The 24105-nt window shown below is 41.6% G+C and overlaps 1 long non-coding RNA gene across 1 annotated transcript; it reads left to right on the top strand.

The window, feature by feature from the left end:
* The first annotated feature begins 31 nt into the window (after positions 1–31).
* On the top strand, positions 32–19806 carry LOC121090517. Its single transcript, XR_005828599.1, has 2 exons — positions 32–6939; positions 7547–19806. It is a non-coding gene; the product is annotated as an uncharacterized LOC121090517 (long non-coding RNA).
* Positions 19807–24105: the final 4299 nt, after the last annotated feature.

Below are 24105 nucleotides of genomic sequence, written 5' to 3'. Positions count from 1 at the left end.
AATTTTCTATAAGACCAAAATGCTGGAACCACTGAAATATTTGGTTTCAACGATTTTGAAAGCTTTAAGCTGATAATTTTGAGAGCTTTCTTCTGAGAAGTAGCAGCAAAATCTGTGGCCACTGAGACATTTAACCTCACTGTCACTTCACTGGAAGGAGAATTAGGACTGCAATTATTTTTTCAAGAGAGATAGAAACAAATGTAAAACTTGTTATCTTTAGGGGAAAACAACGGCAGAATATTGGATTTGGCATTGCAGGGATTCCCCCAGTGCCCCATGAATCAAAATGAACTTTACACACTTGTCAGTTGGGATGCTGGAAAGAATATCAAAGGCTCTTCTCTAGAGTCACATAAGCCACAAACCTACCCAATAGTGCTCTACGGAGGACAATGGTTTTTTGCTGCAATTGAGCTACCATGACCCTAAGTACACATAGAAACACAAATGGGTGCTGTCTCAAAAAAAAAAAAAAAAAGTTTTATAGTTACTAATAAATGCACTTTTCCAGTTTCTCCCTCCATTTGCTCCGTGATTCCCAGTATAAAGAGTTTATCCAATCCTTAGTCTTCACTTATGGCAGGAAATGTGAAATGGGAAGATGGTGTTTTAACCCCACAGTTACTTTTGATGACTTCCCTGATACCTGGAAGATGACTTCAAATATTTTCTTCCTCTTCTGAAGGAAGGTTGTATTTGATGTGCTCTTATCACAGTAGAAAATCATCATTGCCATGGAACAACAGGAGATGTATCTAAATGTCTTTACGGAGTTTAGTTCAGTTTTGTCTGGGATATTCAAGAATCCACTCCACAGTATCTCAAAATGATGCTTTGAACAGTCCCTTTACTCCTTGGTATTTTGCTCAACCAGTTAAAGGCCTTACATGTATATTCACTGGGAACAAGAAAAACAAGATCTGTACAAAACCTAGGTGCAAAGCCATGCAGTGCTTGCTTACTGTGTTAGAAGCAATCTTATTTTCCTTTCTTTTCTAACAGGTGATTTATCCCGATCTTACCGGAACAGTCACTATTTTTTGTATCCCTTGGATGCAGAAAATTCTCCTGAAAACCTGAAACATGTTGGTCCTTCATGTTATCAGTGAAAATTTAGAACATCCAGCACCTTCCAGGCTGGTGTTTCAATGCAGCTGCTCTGCTGGTGCTGCTGCTGCAGGCCAGGGGCTGTTGGGAGCTGCCAGACTCTGCTCATGGTACAGCAGGCAAGCTCCGGCTGCAGGCACCTGCAGTGCCTCCTAACAGTGGTTGTAAAAGCCTTTCGTATGAAACAGTTGAGAAAATGTCATTGGCAGAGAGGGTAAACACAACCAGCAAATGTTTTCTTCAGCAAGAAGATGAGGTTCTTGCCCAATCCTCTTAAAATTCAGTGAAGTAGCCCTTCAGAGAAGGGATTATTTTATTCCTTTCCTGTGAGAAACTGCAAGTATACAAGCTCACCACACCCCAAAGCAAACAGAGCCCCTGTGATTTGGCTAGAGCCATTTTTAGCTACACAAGAGAAAACATGATTTCATAATGCAATCACTTATTCACTCTTTCTTAGCAGCCCCAGCTCATGGAGCAATTTAGGTCACCCAGATAACTGCACTCAATCTTGCTACCAGCCAAGTTGGTGTTTAAGAAGAACTCACCAGTAATCATGCTATATAATATTCAGGTATGTGCATGTTACAGCGCAGTCAGTGCAGTGCACAAACAGGTACATACTAGCCATGGCTAATTAATAGGGCACATGTAAAATAATCAAGCAATAAAATACAAGGTATTCCAAGGAGATCAGTGATTTGGAGGGGAGTTTTGCAAAGTCTGGGAGCAAGGACAGAGCCTTGAGCAACAGGTGGAGTGCAAAACTATTCACAAATATTAATATTCTTTTGTCCCTTAGATAAAGATGGATAGATACATGTAAAAATTGCTACCATGGTTATACACCTGTACTGGTGTCTCAGCTTAGCTCCATGGATGGCACTGAAGTGCCCCACACAGGCACCCCATACTGCTGGGGCACCAGGTTAGGCGTACATTGCACTTGGGTCCCCATGCAGGAAAACCACACCTGCCCCAAAGGTATCCCTGAGTCTGCAAGAAGCATGTCACCCATCTCAGTGAGGAATAAAGGCTTTTTCCTCCACCCAACTCAAAGCCTGAGGACAGGAAAGACCATCTTCCACCAGTGCCCAAGTGACACGTCAGTCTGCAGAAAGCATGTCACTGTTGTGATGGCACATGGAGTCCAAGACGACTTCAGCTGGGGCACAGAGGACATCCCCCAGAGGGCAAGTGATTCAGAAGGGCATGCAGATCTGTCTGAGTTCCTTTATGAGAAGTCTGAAAAACTAGTGAAAACTAGTGCCCTGTGAAGTCCTCATTTGAGCAGGATTGCTTCACCAACCATCAGGTACTTACATACAGTTCAGGAACTTAGGTTAGGCAAACTGTATGCAATCAGAAATGCGTTTCCACATAGGCAGGTGTTTTCAGTGAGAGGCAATATTAAGCAAAGGCTGAAAAGTACATCCACTCTGCTGTGTGCTGTTATGGCACAAGATGAGGAAATCAAGTATGAAGAGAGGACAGAAAAGAAAACTGTTTGACAGTTGGGAAAAGTGGCTTGGAAGAAGTAGGAAAAGAAAAGAGTGAGTCCCAAGACCAGGCAGAAGTACTGGTGTTAACAGGTTTTAACATGGCAACTTCTGTCTTGGGAGTATGAGGGAAGCATGTGATACAAATTCAGATAGTGTTGGTCATAATTTATAATGGACCATTCAAAATCCACCTCTTGCAGCACTCAGTTTGGAAAGCCTCTCTGATGTCCTCCGGGAGTTTTTTCTCAATTGCAGAGCTTGATGCATACACTCTGGACAGGGCGGGGAACCAGATGCAAGTCTGCCTCCTCTTCCTCAGCCAGTCACAGCATCCAGCATGACCTTTTATTTGTTGAAAGTGGCCTTTTTCATCTTACAATTCAGCAGCCCTCACTTTTCCTCCATCAAGTGCTCATCCAGAGCACACACACATCTACATAAAATGACTTAATTGATCCCATACATAAAAGCCTCCAGAATTTCAAACGTGCTCTCTATGTATTAGCATTGGTTGCCGACATATGCACTATAAAGCTCCTGGGATATCAGGCTTGTCTGTTCCCTTACCTAAAGCTCCTCAAGCCATCTGTGCTTTGTCTCACCCTTTTCCAGCCTTGCAAGTTACTATTACATAGGACAGTTTGTGAAACAGGCACCTGGGGCACGGGGCCAGTGCCAGAATGGCCTTGCTGTGGGTGCCTTGTGGGAAAAGGTTTCATGCCGTGCGTTGGAAGCACAAATTATACAAGATCATTTTGCACAGCTGTGCTGGATCCTCGAACCAAGAGCTCAGGCAAGGAATGGGGAATGTGGAGGAACCCACCTTGCCTCTGCCACGCCTCCCTGTCCATGGCCAGTGCCTGTAAGGTTTGCCTCATCATCCATTCCTGGGCTTTACCAGCAGAGACCTAGCTGCCTTCATCCACTGAGGACTACGCAGTTCAGAAACAAGAATTAGTCAGGGGAGGTGCCCTGATGGACCTCATGCTTACAAAAGAGGAAGAACTGATCAGGAATGTGAAAGTCAGGGGACAGCCTTGGCTGCAGCAACCACGTGATGGCGGAGTTTAGAATTCTGAGAGGAGGGAGCAAGGCAAAAAGCAGGATCCCAACCCTGGTCTTCAGGAAAGCAGAATTTGGCCTATTCAGAGAGCTATTTAGAAGAATTGTGTGGGATACAGTCATGGAGAGAAGAGAGATCCAGGAAAGCTGTTCATTTTCTCTGAGCTCAAGAATGGTCCTTCCTGATAAGCAAGTATAAAAGCAAAGGTGGCAGGACTGCCACTCCTCACTAAACTCAAGCACAAAAAGGAAACAAACAGGAGGTGGAAGCAGAGAAAGGTAACCCAAAGGAAATACAGAGACACTGCCTGAATATGCAGGGATGGGGTCAGCAAAGACAAAGCCCACCTAGAATTAAACCTGGTGGGTGACATGCAGGGCAACAAGAAGGTCTTCAACAGGTGTATCAGCAGCAAAAGGAAGACCGGGAAAATGTGGGCCTTCTGCTGAATGGGGCAGGGGACCTCATGACAAAGGACAAGTAGTCGGTGGGTTGAGATACCAAATGCTTCTTCACTTTGGTCCTTACTGGTACTGGCCTTCAGCAATCCCAGGGCCTTGAGACCAGTGGGAAAGACTGAACCAAAAAGGCTGCTTGCTGGAGGAGAATCATTTAGAGAATGTGTGAACACACTGGACAGACACAGTCCATGGGACCTAATGGGATACACCCATGAGTGGTGAGGGAGCTGACCAATGGCACTGAAAGGCTGCTTTCCATTATCTTTCAATGGTCATGGCAACTGGGAAAGGTTCAGGAGGACTGGCAGAGAGCAAATGTCACTGTCTTCAAGAAGGGTGAGAAGGATGACTTGGGGAACTAAAGCCCAGGCAGCCTCACCTCAATCACAGGAGAAGTGATGGATCAAATAATCCTGGAAAACCTTTCCAAACACATGAAGGGAAAGAAAGTGGCTGGGAGTAATCAGCAAGAATTTGCAAAGGGTAAATCATGCTTGACCTGATAGCTTTCTACAATGAAGTGAATGGCTCAGTGGGTGATGGGGGAGCAGTGGATGTTCATCTTGACTTTCGCAGGGCTTTTCAGACTGCCTCTGGTACCATCATTAATGACTTGCATGCTGGGACAGACTAAAGGCTCGTGAGACTGCGGATGATACAAAGTTGGGAGGAGTGGCTGATACACCAGGGGGTTGTGCTGTCGTTCAGAGGGACATGACCTGAACAGGCTGTAGAAAAGAGCTGTCAGGAATCACATGAGCTTCAATAAGGGGAAGTGCAAAGTCCTGCACCTGGGGAGGAAAAGCCCCATGCATCCGTAGACTCTGGGAGTCAGCCAACTGAAAAGCTGATCTGCAGAGAAGGGCAGTGGGAGATCCTGGGGGACAACAAACTGACCATGAGCCAGCAATGCACCATTGTAGCAAAAAAGGTCAAGAAACTCCTGAGCTGCATTAAAAGTGGTGTTTCCAGCAGGTCAAAGGAGGTGACCCTGCCCTCTACACAACACTGCTGACACCACATCTGAGTACTGTGTCTGGTTCTGGGCTCTCCAGTACAAGAGGGACACAGGCATACTGGAGAGAGGCCAGCAAAGGGCCGTGGGGAAGATGAGGGGACTAAAGCATGTGTCCTACAAGGAGAGCCTGAGAGAGTTGGTAGTGTTCAGCCTGGAGAAGGGAAAGTTCAGGGTGATCTTATCACTTAAACTTATAGCCAACCTATTATAAAGGGGGGTGGGGGGCAGACTAGAGACCTCCAAAGGTCCCTTCCAACTCATCTGTTCTGTGATTCTGGGAAGACAGCAAGAGTAAGAAAACACACTTTTTAGTCTGTCCACCTGGAGATGAAGAAATTGGGGTTCCTGATCACATGGCAGTGCCTATCCAACTAGTTTATCCATTGATTTTAACATAAAGCTCAGAAGAACACGCTTGGCCCATAGTTCTAGGTGAAGTGACAACTATCACTAGTCACTGCTCTCTCAGGCCTTTCCACTCCTGTAACGCAAACGACACCACAGAAGTGGATTGTGACGGTAAAATAACTGAAGATACGCTGCTTTGTACGGAGCAAAATAAAGCAGTATTTTCAGAACTAACATCACTGAAAAGCTGTGATGATAAGTTTGAAAATCCTTCTGGTAAGAAGTGTATTTGAAAAGAAAAGCGTGGCTAAAACTGCTTAATTAGATACATTTTGTCCCTCTCTGTGGTACTTATTACCTTTGTCATCCAGTGTATTATTATACATTCTGAAGGTCAGACTTCAAAGTCTTGCTTTAGGTTCTTTCATTTGCTCGAAAGCGCCTGGTCTTGATGCCCTCTGCCAAATTCCTTCCTGCAGAGGCTTTATCAAGCAGTTATGAAATTTATATTTGACCTGTGATTTTTCTTCTCTAAAGCTGGGGGAGATATGAAACTCATCCAGTTTTAATTAGTATTTTAAACGGGTCATTATCATATCTGAAATATCTGAATGAGTTTCTTGGAGGTGGCACATCTTCTCAGAGGGTGGCATATTCAGATGCTTTACATAACATGGTTGCAATGCAAGAGGGAGCTCTATAATTTTCCCCGAAGTGGTGCAATGCAGAAGGATGCATACCAGATGGGAGTTCTCTGCAGAGACCCAGAGCAAGTGAATGCCTATCATGTCCACACATTGCAAGGACATTTTTGTTTCTTTGCTAAATATACGGGTGTCAACAAACTACAGGATGTCAACAAAAGAGGCAGAGGCTTGGACTCGTGCCTCACAGCGGAGGCTAAGACGGAGCTTCACTGCCCTCCTCTGCAGTCACTGGGGAAGGAGGAGCAGTGTCTCCCCAGCCTGCCCATGAGACACAACCCAAGTCCCAGCCACTTCATTGCAAAAGTGACTTCTTGCCAGCCAATAACAGCAGTGAAGAAACTCTGGAGGAAACAGCCCTGATAGCCTTTTCCTGTTCCTCCTGCATATTTACATGTGGTTTTCCTCTGCTCCTTTTGGCCTTTTCATGGTGTTTGGTTTTGCTTACCTTCCTGCTTTGGATTGAGAAGTAATGTCGAGTGCCAGCTTGTGCTGAGGATCAGACTCCTTTTCAAAGTCCTTTCCAGTAACACCAGACAGCAAACAAGCCACACCAGCTATTATGTCTTACCACCAAACCCGGTGATGTCTTTTCGGGGAGCTGGATCCTGGCACTTACACTTTTTACCCATGTGGATTCCCAGCTATGCTGCCAAAAATGGTTGAAAATGAACAGGGAGACAATACTGGTGCAAAGAATCTTCTGGTACTTGGCTCCTGCCTGCTCATTTGGGTAAGTGAACAGTGTGTGATCCCCTAATGATCTTACTATGTTCTGTAAAGATCAAGCATTTTTTTGCCCACGACTGCTTATCTTGTGTTTAGTTACTGGGTGGCAACCTCCTATATAAAATGTTACCCCTGATAATACAGGCAAGCAAGGCTGCATACAGAGGAGAGTAAATAATGTGCTCAGCATGATCTCCTGCAGCCCTCTGATAAAAGGAAATGTGAGTGGAAGTGCACCTTGACCAGCTGGAGGTTTGAAATGTGTTTGCAGGAGCTCAGGTTGCAGCCTGTATAAAAGCTTTTCTGGTGTAGTGGTTAGGTCAAGCATCAGTGGCTGCTGTTCACTGGTGCATGTGGAATTAAATCCAGTGACAAGTTAAAAAACAAAACAAAACAAAACAAAACAAAACAAAACAAAACAAAACAAAAAAAAAAAAAAAAAAAGAAGAGAAGAGAAAACACATAGAACAGAGCAAGGCGCAAGGGCCAGCTGATGTTATCACTCAGCTGCAAACAGCAGGGCAGGGGAAGGGAGGGAGGGAGGGCTGCTTGTCCCATTTAATCCAGCCTGCTGCAGATTCAAAGGGGCTCTGCTTTCCTTTTGACTCCAGTTCCCAGAGCAGTGGAACAAGGAAGAAAAACAAGTAGAAGAGACCTGGAGGTGGGGAAGGCAAATGGAATACAGTAATGGCAGAGTATCCTAAGGTGAGCAAGGAGGGGAAACTGTAAAACATGTTCTTACGCAAAACAGATGTTTAGTTTTCCACCTGGAACAGCAATTACCCTTTTCTTCCAGAGCAAGTTTAATAGCCTTCATGTTAGGGGTAGTATCACCTGCCATTTTCTTCACACTTACCTGAGTTAGAATACACAAAACTGGGCAGCTATTAATATTTCAAACCTGAATCCAGCCAAGCACTGGCACATCATTACTCACACCAAAGTCAACAAGCTATTGATTTGATTGAAATTTAACAGGTACTTGAATGTTTTGCTAGACTGAGATCTCCCAGAGGCTTTTCCTTGCTAATTCCCCAAAGGGCCGAACAAACGATGCACCCTATCTTCCTCCCAGGCAAAGTCTGCCTGCCAGGCACTCCAGCTTGGGAGACCCCATGCACACGCATCCATACACGTCATTGCTGAGGCATGTCCTTGCATGTCCTCACCTGGGGCTGCTTGTGCAGGTTACTGCCCTCTCAACTCCTGCTTGTCCCAGCTGAAATGAGCCAGGGTTGGCCTGAAGGATTTAAATACAGACTGGGTCTTGCTAAACCAGCTCACTTTGAGTGATGGAGGTCAAGAAGTCTGTGCTAAGTCAAAAAGTATAGAAGAATGGTAACTCCTGTCTTGGCAATGGTGCTGGAGATGGCAGCTTCTCCATCCCGTGTATTCCCAGGGAGGGGCATGCTAGCTGTCAGGCTGAAAACATCTTGGTAAAACTGCAATATTTTTTTCATTCCATCGTCAAGGGAATGAAACACAGACAATTCTTTTTCTTGGGCAAAGAATACATTTACTTGGCTTCATATTCACTTTGTGTCACAAAATGTCAGTAACTCCGAAAACGAAGAGTAGATGTGGGCGCCTCTTCTTCAGGTATAAATGCAGGGCAGAGTCTCTGTTGTCAAAAGTGCCCCCTTTGGAGTCAAGCCATGAAGTGGAGTCATTACTTCTGTTCCTCCAAGATATCTCATGCTCACATGTACTTGAAAAAAGGAACATTTCCCAACCACAGGAAAATTATTGTAGGTGTGGACCAAAGCTGTAAGTTCCATTTATTCACAAGACTGCCTGTGCAACCTAAAGAAGGTTGCACAGTTCCCTTAAGCTATATATGTCCTGGGCTTCAAAGCACGTACAGGAAACACACCTACAAAAATACATGGATTTCTGAAGCCTCAGGTTAAAAATGTAATACATGGCTTATTGACTTGGCATATTATGCTCAGTCTAGTAATTCTGTACATGCTATGTAATTAAAAATGTCAAGCTGCTACGGGAAATTTAAACTATCCTTCTCAAAGAAATACCCACACCATGACTCAGAATTGGCTTTGGGCATAGGCAAAGTAGGGAAGAATATTGCTGGGAAAGCAGATCTGCCATAAGTTAGCAGTGTATATACAATAGCTTTGAAAAATCCTTAAACATGGGCTGAATTCTAGATGCTTTAGTTAGGGTGAATGAATCCAGTCTTATAGTAGATGCCTTAACTATTTTTCTTCAGTGACCGCACATGGAGCTGGGGCAGTCTGGGCAAACTTCTCACCCCTCCACTGAGCTGGGTACCATGAGTTGTACTGCCTATGCATGTTTTGTAGTAGGTGCAAGAAAAAGGCTGTTGTGGGTGTGAGGATGTGGTAAGCTATTTTTTGTAACTTTTTCAAGTAAACAATCAAACAGAAAAAATCTTCCAAGCACACAGTGTACAACCCCATTTTAGCAGTGAGATGAGGTAGGGCACTTCAGGTGTAAATACCTCCAGGACTCCTTGAAGAAAAAAATACATGTGTTTCTTGAAATGCTGATTGCACTGCATTTGCACAAGGCTTTCTGGGAGGCAAGAAAGCAATCCTGGAACTGCTATTATTTTTTCACAGCTGTTACTTCTCAACTTAGACACTATAAGGATTAGAGACAGGATTGAAGAAAGCAGAATGATGAGTATGTGCCTACCTCTGCCCATCAACCCCATGTTCCCTAACCTTGCTGTAGCTGACTGTTGTTGTACCACCATTCATTCAGTGCCTCCAGTTCCCCGTACCAGCAGGTGCCAGTGCAAGATCAAAAGAAATCACAGCAAGTGTAGTTTCTCTGCACTTGCTATATACATGGAGAGGGAACAGGGATGTAAAGAAATGTGAATATAGACAGCTTCTTTAGCTTTCTTCCTGCAATTTATATCGTGATCCAAGGTATTTTAGAGAAGCACATGCAGAAAGGATGATCTTCAGCCAGACACCGCTCTGTCCTTTGCTTGCAGAAGCAAATGCAAGGAGTGGTTGCTGTTGTTTACCTATCCAGGCACTGCCAAGACCTGTTTGGACTGACCTGTCCTATTGAAGTAGCTGTGTGCTCTGCAGGGCAAGATAATAGTAATCTTCAGCACCTCTAGAATGCTTCACATTTTAACAGAGCTTCACAAACCTGAACTGAACTGCAGTCATTGATAGGTGAAGTAGTGAGCTGACAGCACAGGAAGATAGCAAACACTGTCTCCCCCTTGTACAGATTGATGGCATAGCCTCACTCAGAAACAACAGTGTCAAAACAAGTTTCCAAGACCGTAAATCTGGACAGTGGTCTGAATGTAGCGTAATGACATTGGGTTTATTCTGTGAAAGTCCTTGGGGAAAACAGCAGAAACATCACTTTCTGTGGATAAAACGACCTTGAAAAACAGAAGCTTGGCAGGTGCAGAGGAATATGCCTCCCAAAGAGCTTGCAGGAACAAATCAGCCACAAATGAAACAGAACTGAAAGGCAGGGAGGATGATAATAAGGGTAGACTTACACTGAAATGTTTGGTCCTGCAAAGATATATCGACATGGTGACCTCTGCAAAGCTCCTCACTGACTACATCTGGCATCATCCAGCTCTTCTGGGGCATTACCTGACAACCTGGCTGCTCGGATGCAGTTGTCATAGGGCAGGGGCAGAAGCAGCTGAGGACCATGACAGGGAGGGCAGTGAAACTTTACCCATGTATGACAAAGACTGAATAATTTGATGAGGATAACACCCTTCTGGAGGGTGTTATTTGGGGCAAAAAACTTAGGTCCTTCAGCCCTTTCTCAATTGATTCACATCCGTAGAATAAACAGGGTGCAGAGGTTTACATTGGTAATATTTGTTAGTTGAGTGCATTAGAAAAATGTCTCAGTATTAAGCTACATAGTCAAATCTGTCAAGTTGAAAATGAGCAGCTGTTTCAGGTAAGGAGTTTCTGTTTTCATGACCTAATCCATAGTAGTAATGCCCACAAATAATCTGTTGAAAGATGTAAAAGGAGAGACGACTTGCCTAAATTCTGTGGCATATTGCTTATAACCGATTACAATAGCTATTTTATCATTGTCTTAAAATTGAATATTTATTAAAGGCAGCTTCTTTCCTTAATTTTAAAAGTGTACAATTTTTAAAGCCCTGCTGTAAGACCGTTTGACTAAGGTATCCCCAGTAGTTCTGAAGAAAGCACTTTGGATGCAGAACAAGGTGGATGTGAACTTTACTGGAGTGCAGAGATAAAATTGTTCTCCCTGTTTCTATAATATTGAACTCTGCTGCAAGAACAGTATAGCTTTTTGTTGCTAAGCATAAGAAAAGACATGTTGTTCAGTAAAGCAGGCTGCCTATCCGTCACACAAACCAGGAGAACATCTGCCTTTTGCTAGGATCAAGGTTTAATCTGACTCTGCTAGACATGTCTAACTAAGCCTTTTTTAACTTGTTTGCACTGCAAATGGAATATTCTTGCGTCCAATCAATTAAGCCCTCTATAAGTAAATGCAGGATTCATCAAGTAGTCATCAGGATCTGGTAGACATTAAGTCCCATGCCACGCTCCTCATGAAATTAATCTCTGGTTCCTTAGGAATTTTCAGACAGGAGTTTGCTTGTGTTTTCTCTCACAGCAGGACTGGACTGATGGGAAGTGAACCAGCAAGAGTTCTTTATCTAAATCACTGAGCTGCTGCACTGGCATGTAAGGGGATAGTTTGCTCAAATCAAACAAGTAGACCAATTAAATTGGTAGATTTTCCTCTTTGGAAAAAGCTGTTACCGTATGTCTTTCTCTAAATCACAAGGCTGTACTTTAAATGAGATAAGACCATCTAGTCAGTGTGTTTGCCTTTCCTGTTGAGATATCGGTATGTTGCTGCTGTGAAAGCATGGGAAAACAGGTCATTTTTTAGCTAATTTTTTTCTTTGCTGGTTAACAGCCTTTCACGTAAGGCTACTTCACTTGACTAGCTGGAGCACACAATAGCTCCCTGGTAAGTTTTGTGAAGGAAATAGCATTATCTGATAACAAGAGCTGTATCATAATGTTTAATGCTGTGCTTAAATCCTAATCCTCAAGTTAAGTGATTAGGTGGAAACCTCAGCTCATTAAAATAATAACTATTAAATTTGTCAAACATCATTGCTGTGGAGGAAGGCTTGAAAATGAGTACCCCAAAACTCACAAACCATGAAATAAACAAAAATAATTTAGACTAGTGTGTACTTTTTAAAAAAATACAAAACATGAGATCCAAATTTCCATAATAAAAACACATGCCCTATTTTTATTTGCATGTTCTTTCATTTCTAAGGAAACCTCTTGGAAGGTATTCATGCCTGTGCCTAACACCTTTAAACACTATGTTCTTCTAACTGCAAACTAGGAAGGACATACATGCTTTATTACGCTTGTATTGCTACTGTTTACAAAGGGGTGAGATGTTGCACTCTGGAAAAACAAGTATCCACCAAAATGTTAAGTTTCATTGCTTTTAATTTCTTACATTTAAAGAATAAGTTTCTTTTCTGGATTTATTGAGACTTTGTTCTTAAACATTCATGAGCATTTTAATCTCTGCCCAAATCCCTTTTGTATCCTGCAAAGGCCTTTTGCAATTTCAGACTATTTCCACTTTTGAAAAACAGTTATTCTTGCTCTGCACGGATACGTCATTTTGCTAGACACAGAAATGTCTTTCTAGTTCTGTGTCTTTTTACAGGGAAGCATGGATGAGGGGCAAACGACCACAGTAAGAGGCAGCAGGGACACATCTGGGCCGAGTACAGCTTTTTTGGCAGCTTTTCACTCCTGCACCCTTTTGCCAGCTTACCTGATAGGGATTCTGCCTTCAGTTTTAAATCTTTTAACCACATAGAGAAATATGACTGCAGAAATTACCTACCTCTTACCAGAATTTATTGCAAACCTTTTCCTCTGCACCACATATTTCTCCAGTCCTTACCTGACTTGACTCTGCAAATTTTAACATGCTTTCCCTTTGTTTCCTCCAGCCCTCTCCTGCAGCACTTTTCACACATTTAGCATCACCCAGCAGGAGCTGTCATCACACTTCAACAGGCCCATTATGAGGCTTAATTTACTGTGGCCAAACTGGCTTCTCTGTGACTCATGTTATAGCCTCAGGAGCTCTCATTTTTTGGTACCTGGGATACATGGGAAAGGAGGCAGAGATCTTTCACTTGGTCTTAGACTGCTAGTTAGTAACTTAGCAGATTATTTGTGTTTAACCAATCTGAGATATATATTGACAGCTGTCTTCTGCAATTGGTACCTTGAGAAAAATGCCCCTTGGGGCTGCTTTGAGAACTACCTATATTTAGAAGAACCCTACAGATAAAAGCAGTTATTAAATTCGTTCAGCATGGGCATCATACCAAGAAGTTTTGTTTTCTTGCAGCCATGCCACCTTGAACAGCAGCTAACAACAGAAGATCATCAGGGATCAAAAGCTATATCACAAGGCTCAAAATAAGACTAATGAAAAATGGCATGTGGTTGTCCAGGGAGAACTTTTCACACTCGTAAGATCCTGTAAAATTTGAACATAAATAAAATGACATCAACATCGTTGACCCTCTAAGACAGAAAGCCACACTAGTGATGCTAACCTGTTTTAAGGATTTCCTGTTCTTTTCACCCCTTTCCCTTTGGTCTTACATAAAGACATTTATTCTTGGCAGGTCTCAATTACCTTTAATTGGCGTATTACGTGATGCTAGTGGCAACCTTGTAAAAAGTATTTAGAGAATTTAAGAGATAAGTCAGCTTTAATAATGAACCAAATTTGCAGATCAGCGAAATGTTTGTGCTGAAAACCTGCTGTGGTTTGTAGTGGAAAATCAAGAAGAAATCCTTTTATCTCCTGCTCAGTTGTGCCATATGGTGTCCCTGCAGCAAGAGAAAAGCACAGGACTCCTACCTGGATTTCCCGTCCCTGAAAAAGGAAAACTCTGTCCAGGTAAATTTGTCCAAGCAATTATCAAGACCAGCTTGAAATAACATGAAATAAAGGCCTCTTCCACTTAGGATCTGCAGGCAGCCTCTCATGCATCCCTTTGGTCCCACCTCCTGCCTCTCTCCTCCAGTGATTCTTTCCAAGATGTTCTCTTTTGCCATTCACTTCTCCAACTCAGAAGTGTCACCTGGGCAGAACATGAGGATTCCCTGCTTTTGTCCATGACTTCTGGCTTCTCCAGCACCCAGAAACCACAGAGATGCTTGCCGGGGAGGAAGGTTGCCCTTCAGCAGACATTGGAAGTCTGATCCTTTGGAAGTGGTGTGGGGGTTGATTTTAGTGTGCAGACTTCATAGATGATCTGTGTTTCTGCCGTATATTTGACGTGCTCAGGATGTCTCACTTACTGTGCAGAATCAATGTATGCACAGTAGGTTTGATACTTCCCAGATGTATTAAGCCCATTAGGTACATACTGCACTGAAGCCTGTAAATATATTTCTGTCTAGAAAATCCATCTATCATAGCAGGCCCTGAAACGACCTTGCCAAGAGTCAGTGTCTAAAAACGAATTTCACTACCTTTCTAAGAGGCCGTATGAAACCAGAAGCCCAAACCCCGAACACAACTCAAATTCAATCCCAAATGAGTGATCGCTCTCCTTCTTCCAGTGGTTATTTGTTTATAGCAAGTAACTGATGGAGCACTAAGTGTGGTCTCTCCCCTGTCATACACCCAGCTCTGCCATACAGTGATCCTGTTGCCACAGTGAAAGAAAATTTTTACACTCCAAATCCTGTCACTTTTATAGATTTTTAGGGGCAATGAAAATACCTGACAGGCTCAGGGCTGAATACTGACTTTGGCACATCTCAGTTTATTCATATTGTGCCCTCTGCCAAGGACTAGAATATCAAGAGTTGTCTAGTTTTATTCCCTTCAACTCTCAACAGTCCTGTCAAACCCCATAAACTGAGAGGATCACGCAGTCCATTCCCTCATCATCATTTCACAGAGACAAGGCTAAATCTCCCCTGACACCGTGGCACCTCTTCTGCTCTGCAGTCCAGTGGGCTTGACAGAGGTGACTAGCCTACCCAGGTTGCCAGCGAGAGAGGAGCATCACAAGGATGCACTGGCACCAGGTGGGTACCACATTCGAGCTATCCCTGCCAGAAGACATATAGCCAGCCTGGCCCCAGAGTCCCTCCCCAGCACCCAGCACCTTCTCACAGGTCAGAGGCAAAGTCATCCAAGAGAGCTGCCTCCACCGGGAGAGATTTGTGAGGCTTCATCACCACTAGTCAACACAGCAGGTAAGGCTAGCACCTCGCTTTCACACAAGCAGCAGCCCTCCAGAGACCAAACCACGTTCTCTCAGTTCTGTCGGCTGAAGGCAGGCAACTAGGCAAAGGAAAAAGAGTCTTTACGCAGTTACTGCCCCGCATAGCTTCATGAAGTGGGCTGCAAAGTCATCTTCAGCTAGTAAAACAAACCTGGTTAATGACAGCGAGGTGTCTGGAAAAAAAAGCAGAAAAAAACCCACAAAAAACCAAGCAGACAAATGCCTTGTATTCTGGAAAGGCAATTAAATCACATGCCCTGTAAGCCCTTATTATAAATACTTTTGATATGCGCTGTGAAACCTTCCCCTGGCTTTCATCCCTACCTCTGTCTGCTGTTTGTGGTTGAAGAACAAGTGACGTTTACTCTGGGCTAAAAGACAGCTTTGTTCCAGACCAGATGTCTCGTTCACCGCACATATGTCAGCCCTGCAGGTGCTACCACCGACTCAAGAAACAGCAAGTTTTGGAGCAATTTTAAAATAACAATGCAATGTCAAGGTATTACTCAGACAAAATAATAAAACACTTTCGCTGCCTCAGTCATAGAAAGTTTTGAGGGGTTTTTCCCCAGACTGAGTTATATTGTGCTTTCTCTTCCATCACTGTAACTGAGAATAACTCTACCGACTTCAGAGGAAGTTTTCACATGTATGCTACTAAGAGTGAAATCTTAAACCAGCACATGGATATACTGCATATTTGAGGGATTTGGCTGGTTTAACACTTTAATTCTTCAGGGACTTGCTTTAGATTTTCCTGTGTCTGATGCAGTGAAAGCAAATCCAAGCTTTCAATGAGTAATTTATGAATCTCAGCTTTGGGGGGACAAATTCTATCCCAGGATTTCACATGAACATTATATCACCTAGATGTAAAGAGCATAAAGTGTCCTTCCATACTGAGTCCAGCTGTTACATCACATACCAACTGACTTCTCCCTTTCACCCATCACAAAAGAACCATAACATCTTCCTTCTTGCTTTTTTAAAACCTCTTTTGGATATCTATTGACTTTTTTACAGTGATAGCTCTCTGTCATTGTAAATACAGGTCCTCCTCAAATGTAAATTGCAGGTAGTTCATTTGTGTTTCTTTACAAGTGAATTAAATTTAGATTTTAAGATATGAAGAGTAGATCTCCCCAGTGGCTCCTAATCAAATACTTGTGCGTTAAAACTTCTGTTCATCTTAAGCTGTATGACTGTCATAAATGGGTAAACAATTATGGTCCAGATCTACAAAAGTGCCTAAAGAACCTACACAGAACCAGGCTTTTCAACACCAGAGATCCATACTGCAAAACACTGCCTTGTTTCCCACAATGAGTAGGAAAATTTTTGGTGTGGCATTAAGTTACACTTTCATATATACAAAGTGCTGCATCTGTCTTGGAAGGAAATCACTGCTCCCCATCCATGGTGGCCAAATCCACCAGCCAAGCTTCCCACTGATAGATGGGAGCTCTGCAGACTGTGTCACTAGCACATCTAATGTACTCTGCTTGCAGGTATGCTGCTTGCAGCACAGAATAACCTTAACAGAACAAAAAAGCCAAGAGGAAATCCCCAGACCCTGCCACCCACCCTCAACACTGTAAAAGCTCAAAATTTATTATTGTCCTCTATAAAGGGTCCTCCTCCTGGCACAGAAAAGCAAACTGTTAATAATGGGTAATAAATCCCAGTCACAGCTTTTATGGCTTTTGCTTTCTTTTGTAATCTGTTTCCACAATACGTAAGTGGAAGAAGCAGATAAAACACATTTTTTTAAGCAACCACAAATATAAGTTGTTTGTCTTCTTTCTTTAAGCCCTTAGGAAATCAATCTGCCTCTCATTTTGCTTCTGTGCGTGCTTATGTTTTAATTTTTTGGAGCTCTTTTCCCTTTATCTTTGCTTATTACTTTCAGGGAGCACAGGGTGTTCAAAATGTTAAGCCAAGAGAACTCATTATTTAATGTCCAGCACACAAATTCACAAGCCAAAAACGTGTCTACAGCCCAAGCTTAGGAAGAGTTTATTATTTCTTCCATACAAAATGTTTAAAGAGTATTTTACTTCACACATTAAAAATAGCAGAAATGTTGAAATCTAAGTACAAACTACAATTTACAAGTAGCTCACTTTTCTGAAATATGTGTGTGGAGCTAGGATGTGCTGACAGCCAGCATGGAACAGATTCTGCTAGCTGGTTTTCTTCCACAGAAAATGAGGACATACTCAGCCAAGCAGTTATGTCCCAGCTTTAAGATTTGACCTAAACCCCATGAGCAACTGCATAGTACAGTGAAAAGTAAATACACTTATGCTGCTTTTAAGCTGTGTTCCACAGGATGACAGTAATACCAGCCATCAGAGGAATTAGAGATGAAAATACGCTCATGTTCATACTCCATAGATGGCTTGCATTACGCTTGCTAGCCCATATCACATTTTTGCAGGTATCCTCTCTTGCGCTACTATGATAGACTTCAGTGTAGAATAATTTTAATCTAGACTATCACCTTCATTTTTCCATGCAGTAACCAAATGAAATTAAGGCATGTGCTTAAATCTGCTGAATTAATACCCCTGCATAAGTAACTTGTTGTGCACCCACTAGATTATCTAATGGAGTGCCTGTCTATTTTTGCTCTACATTGAGATTTTTGTTTGACAATCCTGTCTTTGAAATCATTAGGAAATTTGCTGCAGACAGCCACAATTTCAGAAATTCATGAATACTATCTAGAATAATATCTAGAGAAACACAGCAAAAGATTTGAGTTACCTTTAGGTACTGTAAAGGAAAATTCTTATTCTCCCCTTTGGATTGACATATTATATAGTTCAAGAAATAAGTACATACAGTTGCAGAGCCTCTGGTCTTTCCCCATAACACAAACAGTCTGCATAGTCTGTCAATCAAGTTATTTCTTATTTCCAGGATTCCTTTTACAGTGCTACTTGCTCAAAAGTTGATGAAAGATTACTGATAAAGGATAACAGCCTTACAGTTTGGAGACAGGATGTTTTCTTGGCATTTTCTTCCCACTTTTAGGCACTTTATTTTCCTGTTCTTACAGCTAAAAATGGCAAGATGCAGGGTGGATGGATAAGAATTCAACTTAATGCAGAAATGTGAGGAGTGTTTCGCAGACAACATGACACCCTATCAATAATCCAAGATACTCATCTTTTCCAGAAAAAATAATTCGTTCATATTTTAATTAATAATCCTAAAATAAGCATTACGTATCCTAAATCAGTGCACATTAAGATGAACACTATGTACAATTACTCCAAATTCAAGCTGTAGGTCTTCAGGTCACATTTATTCTTTATACATTAATATACATCTATAATCAGAGGGAGGTCAAGGGGATCTGTACATTAGAACTTGCTAGAGCACAGCCTCAGGTATTATATGACAATGACTTGCCATGTGTAATTAACTATAGGGTTAGAGTTTCAAAATTAGAGCTGTAGTCATATATCCTTCATAAACTCCCAAAGCTGTACATGTAGATGACTAATAGGTACAATTGCCAAGACACCAGCAGGCAGTTCTCTTTCTCAACCTGGTACAATCCTGGTCTTCAGTGACTCGTCATTAACCAAACAAGCCTCCCAGATGAAAGGGGAAATCCTGGTTGTACTGCAGAAAATGCCAAAAAATCACATCAGGATGGCCAGGATTTTATTTGGAAAATTTGGTTTATGTTCTTAAAAGAGAACATATTGAATTTCCTTTTTTAAAAAAAATCAGTTGGAGCACAAAAGATATGTAATAAGTACTGCCCCATGCACAGCAACCTTCCTGTGGTTGCTTAGTCCTGTAGCTATTTTTGAGACAAAGGTAAAAGTTGAAAACCAACCTTTTTTGTGATGACTGTGCAACTACAACAAGAATCAACAGAACACGGGCAATTCAAGGTAGGGACATGCTGGAGGAACACTGAACAAATACTCAGGTACCTGACTGTTCAGATATGGTCTGTGCTACTGAGAGCCAGCCTAGTTTTCTCATTAAATCAGTCAGACTGATAGAAGATATTGTCTCTCCATATGAACCTTGGCGTGCTTATAACCTTAGACCATCAAGGCTACTACTAAAGACTGATACTAGAAATACATCAGCCTATTACTCAAAGGTTGACTTAGGGAAGATAAGAGAGCAAAATTGAAGAAAGAAAAAATGAAACATGTCACATAACGCCTATAGGCTTCACATATAGATTACAGAAGTCCATTCACCAAGGGATTAAATAGTTTGGGACATTTGTGTTAAAATTAAACTACAGATTGTCAAAAGCTCTTGAATTTTCAGGAAACACACAGCATGAAGTTTATAGATAGGCACTTTGAGTTACAGACTATAGACTATATGTTCTTAACGAACTGTTACATGCTAGCTCCCGCTGTCTTCAAAAAAAGTCATCAGCAATTTGTCAGAAACGATTTTTTCTTGCCACATATCTTGACACATACTTAATTATGTCTATTGTTTAATTTTGGTGGTGTGTAAATGGACTTATAAATAAAATAATATGAAATGTGAGATTTCCTCATTTGATTTATTTGGGATATTTATTTGGGATATTCTTATCAGTTGGATAAACAATTAATATATAAAATTCCAATAATCTGTAAACTGCACAAATCAAAGTTATCTTTATTTTCTTAAGAGCAAATGAAAGGTAAGAATAAGCATCATCTATCAGTTAGTACCAAACAATGCAAGAGTCAAATTCCTCTTCTTGTCAGCTTTGGGAGAAGAAACAGATACCACCAAGAGGAAATGGCAGTTCTTTTTTCTCTTCCGCTAGATGTGCAGCTTCTTAATATTTTGTCTCTCTCAGGTAAGCTTAGTAAAGGGCACATATTTCTTTCCACTCAGTCTCTAGGTAACCGTGAAAAAAGTTGTATACTTGACACTGGACCCGAGTTGTTCCAACTGCAAGGGGCAACATTTTGTGCCATCTAAAACTTGTAGTATCTCATATTTTTGGGAAAAAGATTATTCCAGATCTGGATGCCAAAAGTGTGGAACAATTTTCTGTAACAAGCCTCTCTCAGGGCCCACTACTGAAGAAGGCTGAACTTCAGTGCAAGTTACTGCAGTTAGGATCAGGCTTTGCATTCCTCTGCAAGCCAACCAAAACCTTCCACTTAACTCCCAGAGTTCAGATCCAGCATTGATGAAACAGTTGAGAGGTGGAAGAAAACATCTGACAATGCCTAGAGCAAGCAAGAGGTCATGGTTTGCTCTAGGAGGCAGACGTAGTCTATTAGTTTCACAATGATATTTTACTCAAGGGAGAAGCTTTACGTAGGCAAGTATGCAATCGTACATACTCTTTCCCATACCTCTTTCTAAAGGATCTGGGTATTAGATCCATTTTCCAAGTTGATAGAAAGTGGTCTCTTTTCAATTCAGTACTTTCATGAAAAATTGCCTTAAGTCGTTTTGGCAACACAAGAAAATTAAACACTTGCGGCTTTTTCTCTTCCCTACTCCCTTACTTTTATCCAAGGTTATTGTATTTTGACAAATCCAAGCATTAATAGGACTTAATTTAGCTGGGAGAGAAAGCAGGTACCAGAGCACACCACTGAGAGCTGCTGCATAGGATTCACATCACTTGGAACTACATTTATCAGGTTTATTTCTACAAGGTATCACCAAACCAGAAAAGTATTTTCTAAATATGTAGAGCACCACTGGGAACATGTCAGCACCGCAGGTGGAATGGCTGCCATTTTGTGCGGTCAGACACCCCCATCCCCTGTGCCTGAGTCTGTTGCTTTCCTCTGTACCCCACGTCATGTGGACCAGAAACTGGCAAATCGGGGACAAAGATTAACTCAGGTTTCTTCAGAGAGCACAAAAGAATTTTAACATTTAACAGAATTCATTTTACATCATTTAAGTAATTTCTGTGAGGACTGTTTTCATCAGTTATGTTAGTAATTATATAGAGTTCTGGGATGCAAAAAAGCTACTTTAATTTCTCCTTCATGGAGAAGACACTTTGGGGCTTGTTTTATTTTGGTTTGCTTCTATCTCCTTTGAACTTTTTCAAAAGCTGCAACTTTGGCTTATTTGAAAATGTATAAAGCGTAAAGGCTTCTTAAATGACATTTTGGACCAAAAAATAAGTGCATCCACCCTGAGCTGCAAACACTAGCTTATTATTAGTCAGCCATTCTCAATGAAATAAAACAATAATAACATTTCATTCCAAACCTGGCATCAATACAATGCTGGTCAGGCAGCAATTAAACTACAGTCTAAAGTTACTGTCAGAGAGAAGAGTAGAGATATGAAGAGAAGAGGTAAGGGAGTAAGGGAAACTGCTTGCTTTTGAAAGATTAAGCTGTAGAAGCAGGTTCAGGGAAGCTTTAAAAGCGTTTTAAATGATGGAGAACTTTAAAAATGCCATAATTTCTAAAACTATGGTGTGGCATGGCACCCTTTTCTTTGGATGTAGCATAAATGGTTAAAAGTGCTTATATGCTTGGCAGGGAAATAAGACGTACTGTACTCTGTACATCAACACAATTCCACCAATGTTTGAACATGATTTATTTCACCTGGTCTTCAGTATCTAATCAGTCATCTACCTTAGCCACTTGAGGTTCCTTTTCTAGTCACCAGAGAGAAAAAGTCTTGCTGTAGTGGGAGGTGATAAACACTCGTCCTTTGCCTACATTAGACAATATGAGGTCATCATTTTCTGTAGGTCCTTATTCTTTTTTGCTGTCTTTAAGGGATGCCTGCTTTTCTGGACTGTATGTATTTCTCTCCACTGACAGTAAAGGGAGCTTAAACAACGAGCTGAGATGGGGATGGCAGCACCATGTGAAGTTTCATCTTTCCTTGTGAGCCCTGTCTTCTATGCCTCAGACCAGAGCTGTGTAACTGACCTGCAACAGCTCCCTGAGAGTGATCTGATGATACCCTTTTCTAATGAACAAGCCATTTACTGAAAAAGTGTTTCACCACCATAGGGAACTTTACAGAGTTTGCCTAAATGGTTCTTTGTGCTGTAATTTTCAGTGCTGATTCCCAGATAGCCTTTCTGCTCTAGTATCTAGTTACGAAAACAAATTCTAGGAAGAAAGTTTCCTGTAGATTTCTCATCAGTACCACACCCAGGCATGCAGCCATCTTAAGGCATCTATCCTGCTCTTGCTAATATTGCTCAAGGAAACAGCTTTCCTGTTAGCAGGAGACTAAAAATTTCAGAGAGGTGATCAAACAGTTGACAGTGAAATATTGCATTGTGCTTAAGTGCTGAAACTTTAAATAATCGGTGTCAGAATTATCTTCTGCTTTTTCAGATCCAAGATATTTTATAAATACATCCTTTCCAAAGGGCTCTCACTAGGTCATATAAAACAGTTTCACACTCTGTATGCTCAACTTTGAGCTGGGAACATCTGTTATTTTGTTTAGTCATCATCAAACCTGGCTTTTTAACTTTAAGAGGACAGATTGACTATATCATAAAATAGAAAAGCAGTATTATCATGATCACAAATGTCATTACTTCAATTGTGCATATATTGTTGCACTTACAGTTAAATTTCTTTGACAAACAATTCATTACCATATAATCTACCACAAAAATCAAGCCATCTCTGTAAAACAATCTGCACTATTACAGTTATATTGTGCAGCAGCTGGGAATGAAGGCAATTTAGATTGCTTAACAAATGGACAAATTTAATCAGTACAATAGCAGTGGAGCAATCCCTCAAAAAAAAAAAAGAAGGGCAACAACAACAACAAAGCAGTTGTAACTCTTTCTATAAAGAAGAAACATTAAAGACAATCTGCTCAGAAGTTTTGCTTCCCTTTAAGTAGAGCCCTTTCATAGCCTGTTCATTGCAAGCAGGTATTGCCATCTGATAAGGCTCAGCTTTGTGAACTGAATCCCCATTTTTCAATGAAATTGGGATGGAGCTCACAGAGCATTGCGGCCTCAAGTTCCCATTAAGTGCAAACAAATACAGGCGCTTGGTTGGCTAAGAAGAGCCAAAATGTGTTTCATTCTTCAGTAACCAGGAAGAATGGAAGAGTATCTACTGGATTGTGTTTTTGCAGTCAAGGGGAGAAGCCGCAGCAAGGCAAATTGCAAACATTTCATTTCAAAGGCAGGACATGGCAATGGCAACATGTGGAACTGTAGCTGATATCCAGCCAGGCCGATGTGTAAAACAGTGGCATCACAAATCAGCACCATTCAAATTGTACTGCCAGAAGTGAGGTGATGAGAAGCCAAGAGTAGTGTAAATGTACTTTACCTTTTTACCTAAAAGATCAAATGTAAGAGCTGGTTCCTTAATTTCACACAGTGTAAAGTCAGGCTGTGGGGTTTGCCTTTTCAGCCTTGTTCTTCTGCTGATGTTCTTGATTATCAAAGGGATTCATGAACAGGTTTTAGCTAAGATTAGATTCCTTGAAAGCGGTTCATTAGCTGTGCTCATCTCTCACTGTGAATTCCCAAAGCATGAAGAAAATCACTCTGCTAAATTTCAAAGAAATTAAAGACAATCCAGCCAGTTTAAGAGGCATTTTTCTTTCCAAAGAATAAAACAATGCCTTATCACTTTTATTGCTACGTAATTTATGGCAAAGCTGCAGGCTGACTCTGACTGCAAGGATGGCTCTCTGGAGGTGTACACATTTGCCAGCCGTTATTGCTTTACCCAGGATATGCTGTACCTGTGGCACACAAAGCATGACATGTAGCTCTTTAAAAGGGTGCAGGCTTTCTACAGAGCCTGTGGAAGAAAGGGTATCATTCAGTTCCAGCATAAAACTGTACGTAGCCGAAGCATTTATTACAAA

The sequence above is a fragment of the Falco naumanni genome, chromosome 6, assembly GCF_017639655.2.
Source record: "Falco naumanni isolate bFalNau1 chromosome 6, bFalNau1.pat, whole genome shotgun sequence".
Classification (NCBI taxonomy): domain Eukaryota; kingdom Metazoa; phylum Chordata; class Aves; order Falconiformes; family Falconidae; genus Falco; species Falco naumanni.
This window is presented reverse-complemented; position numbering and strand designations above follow the sequence as displayed.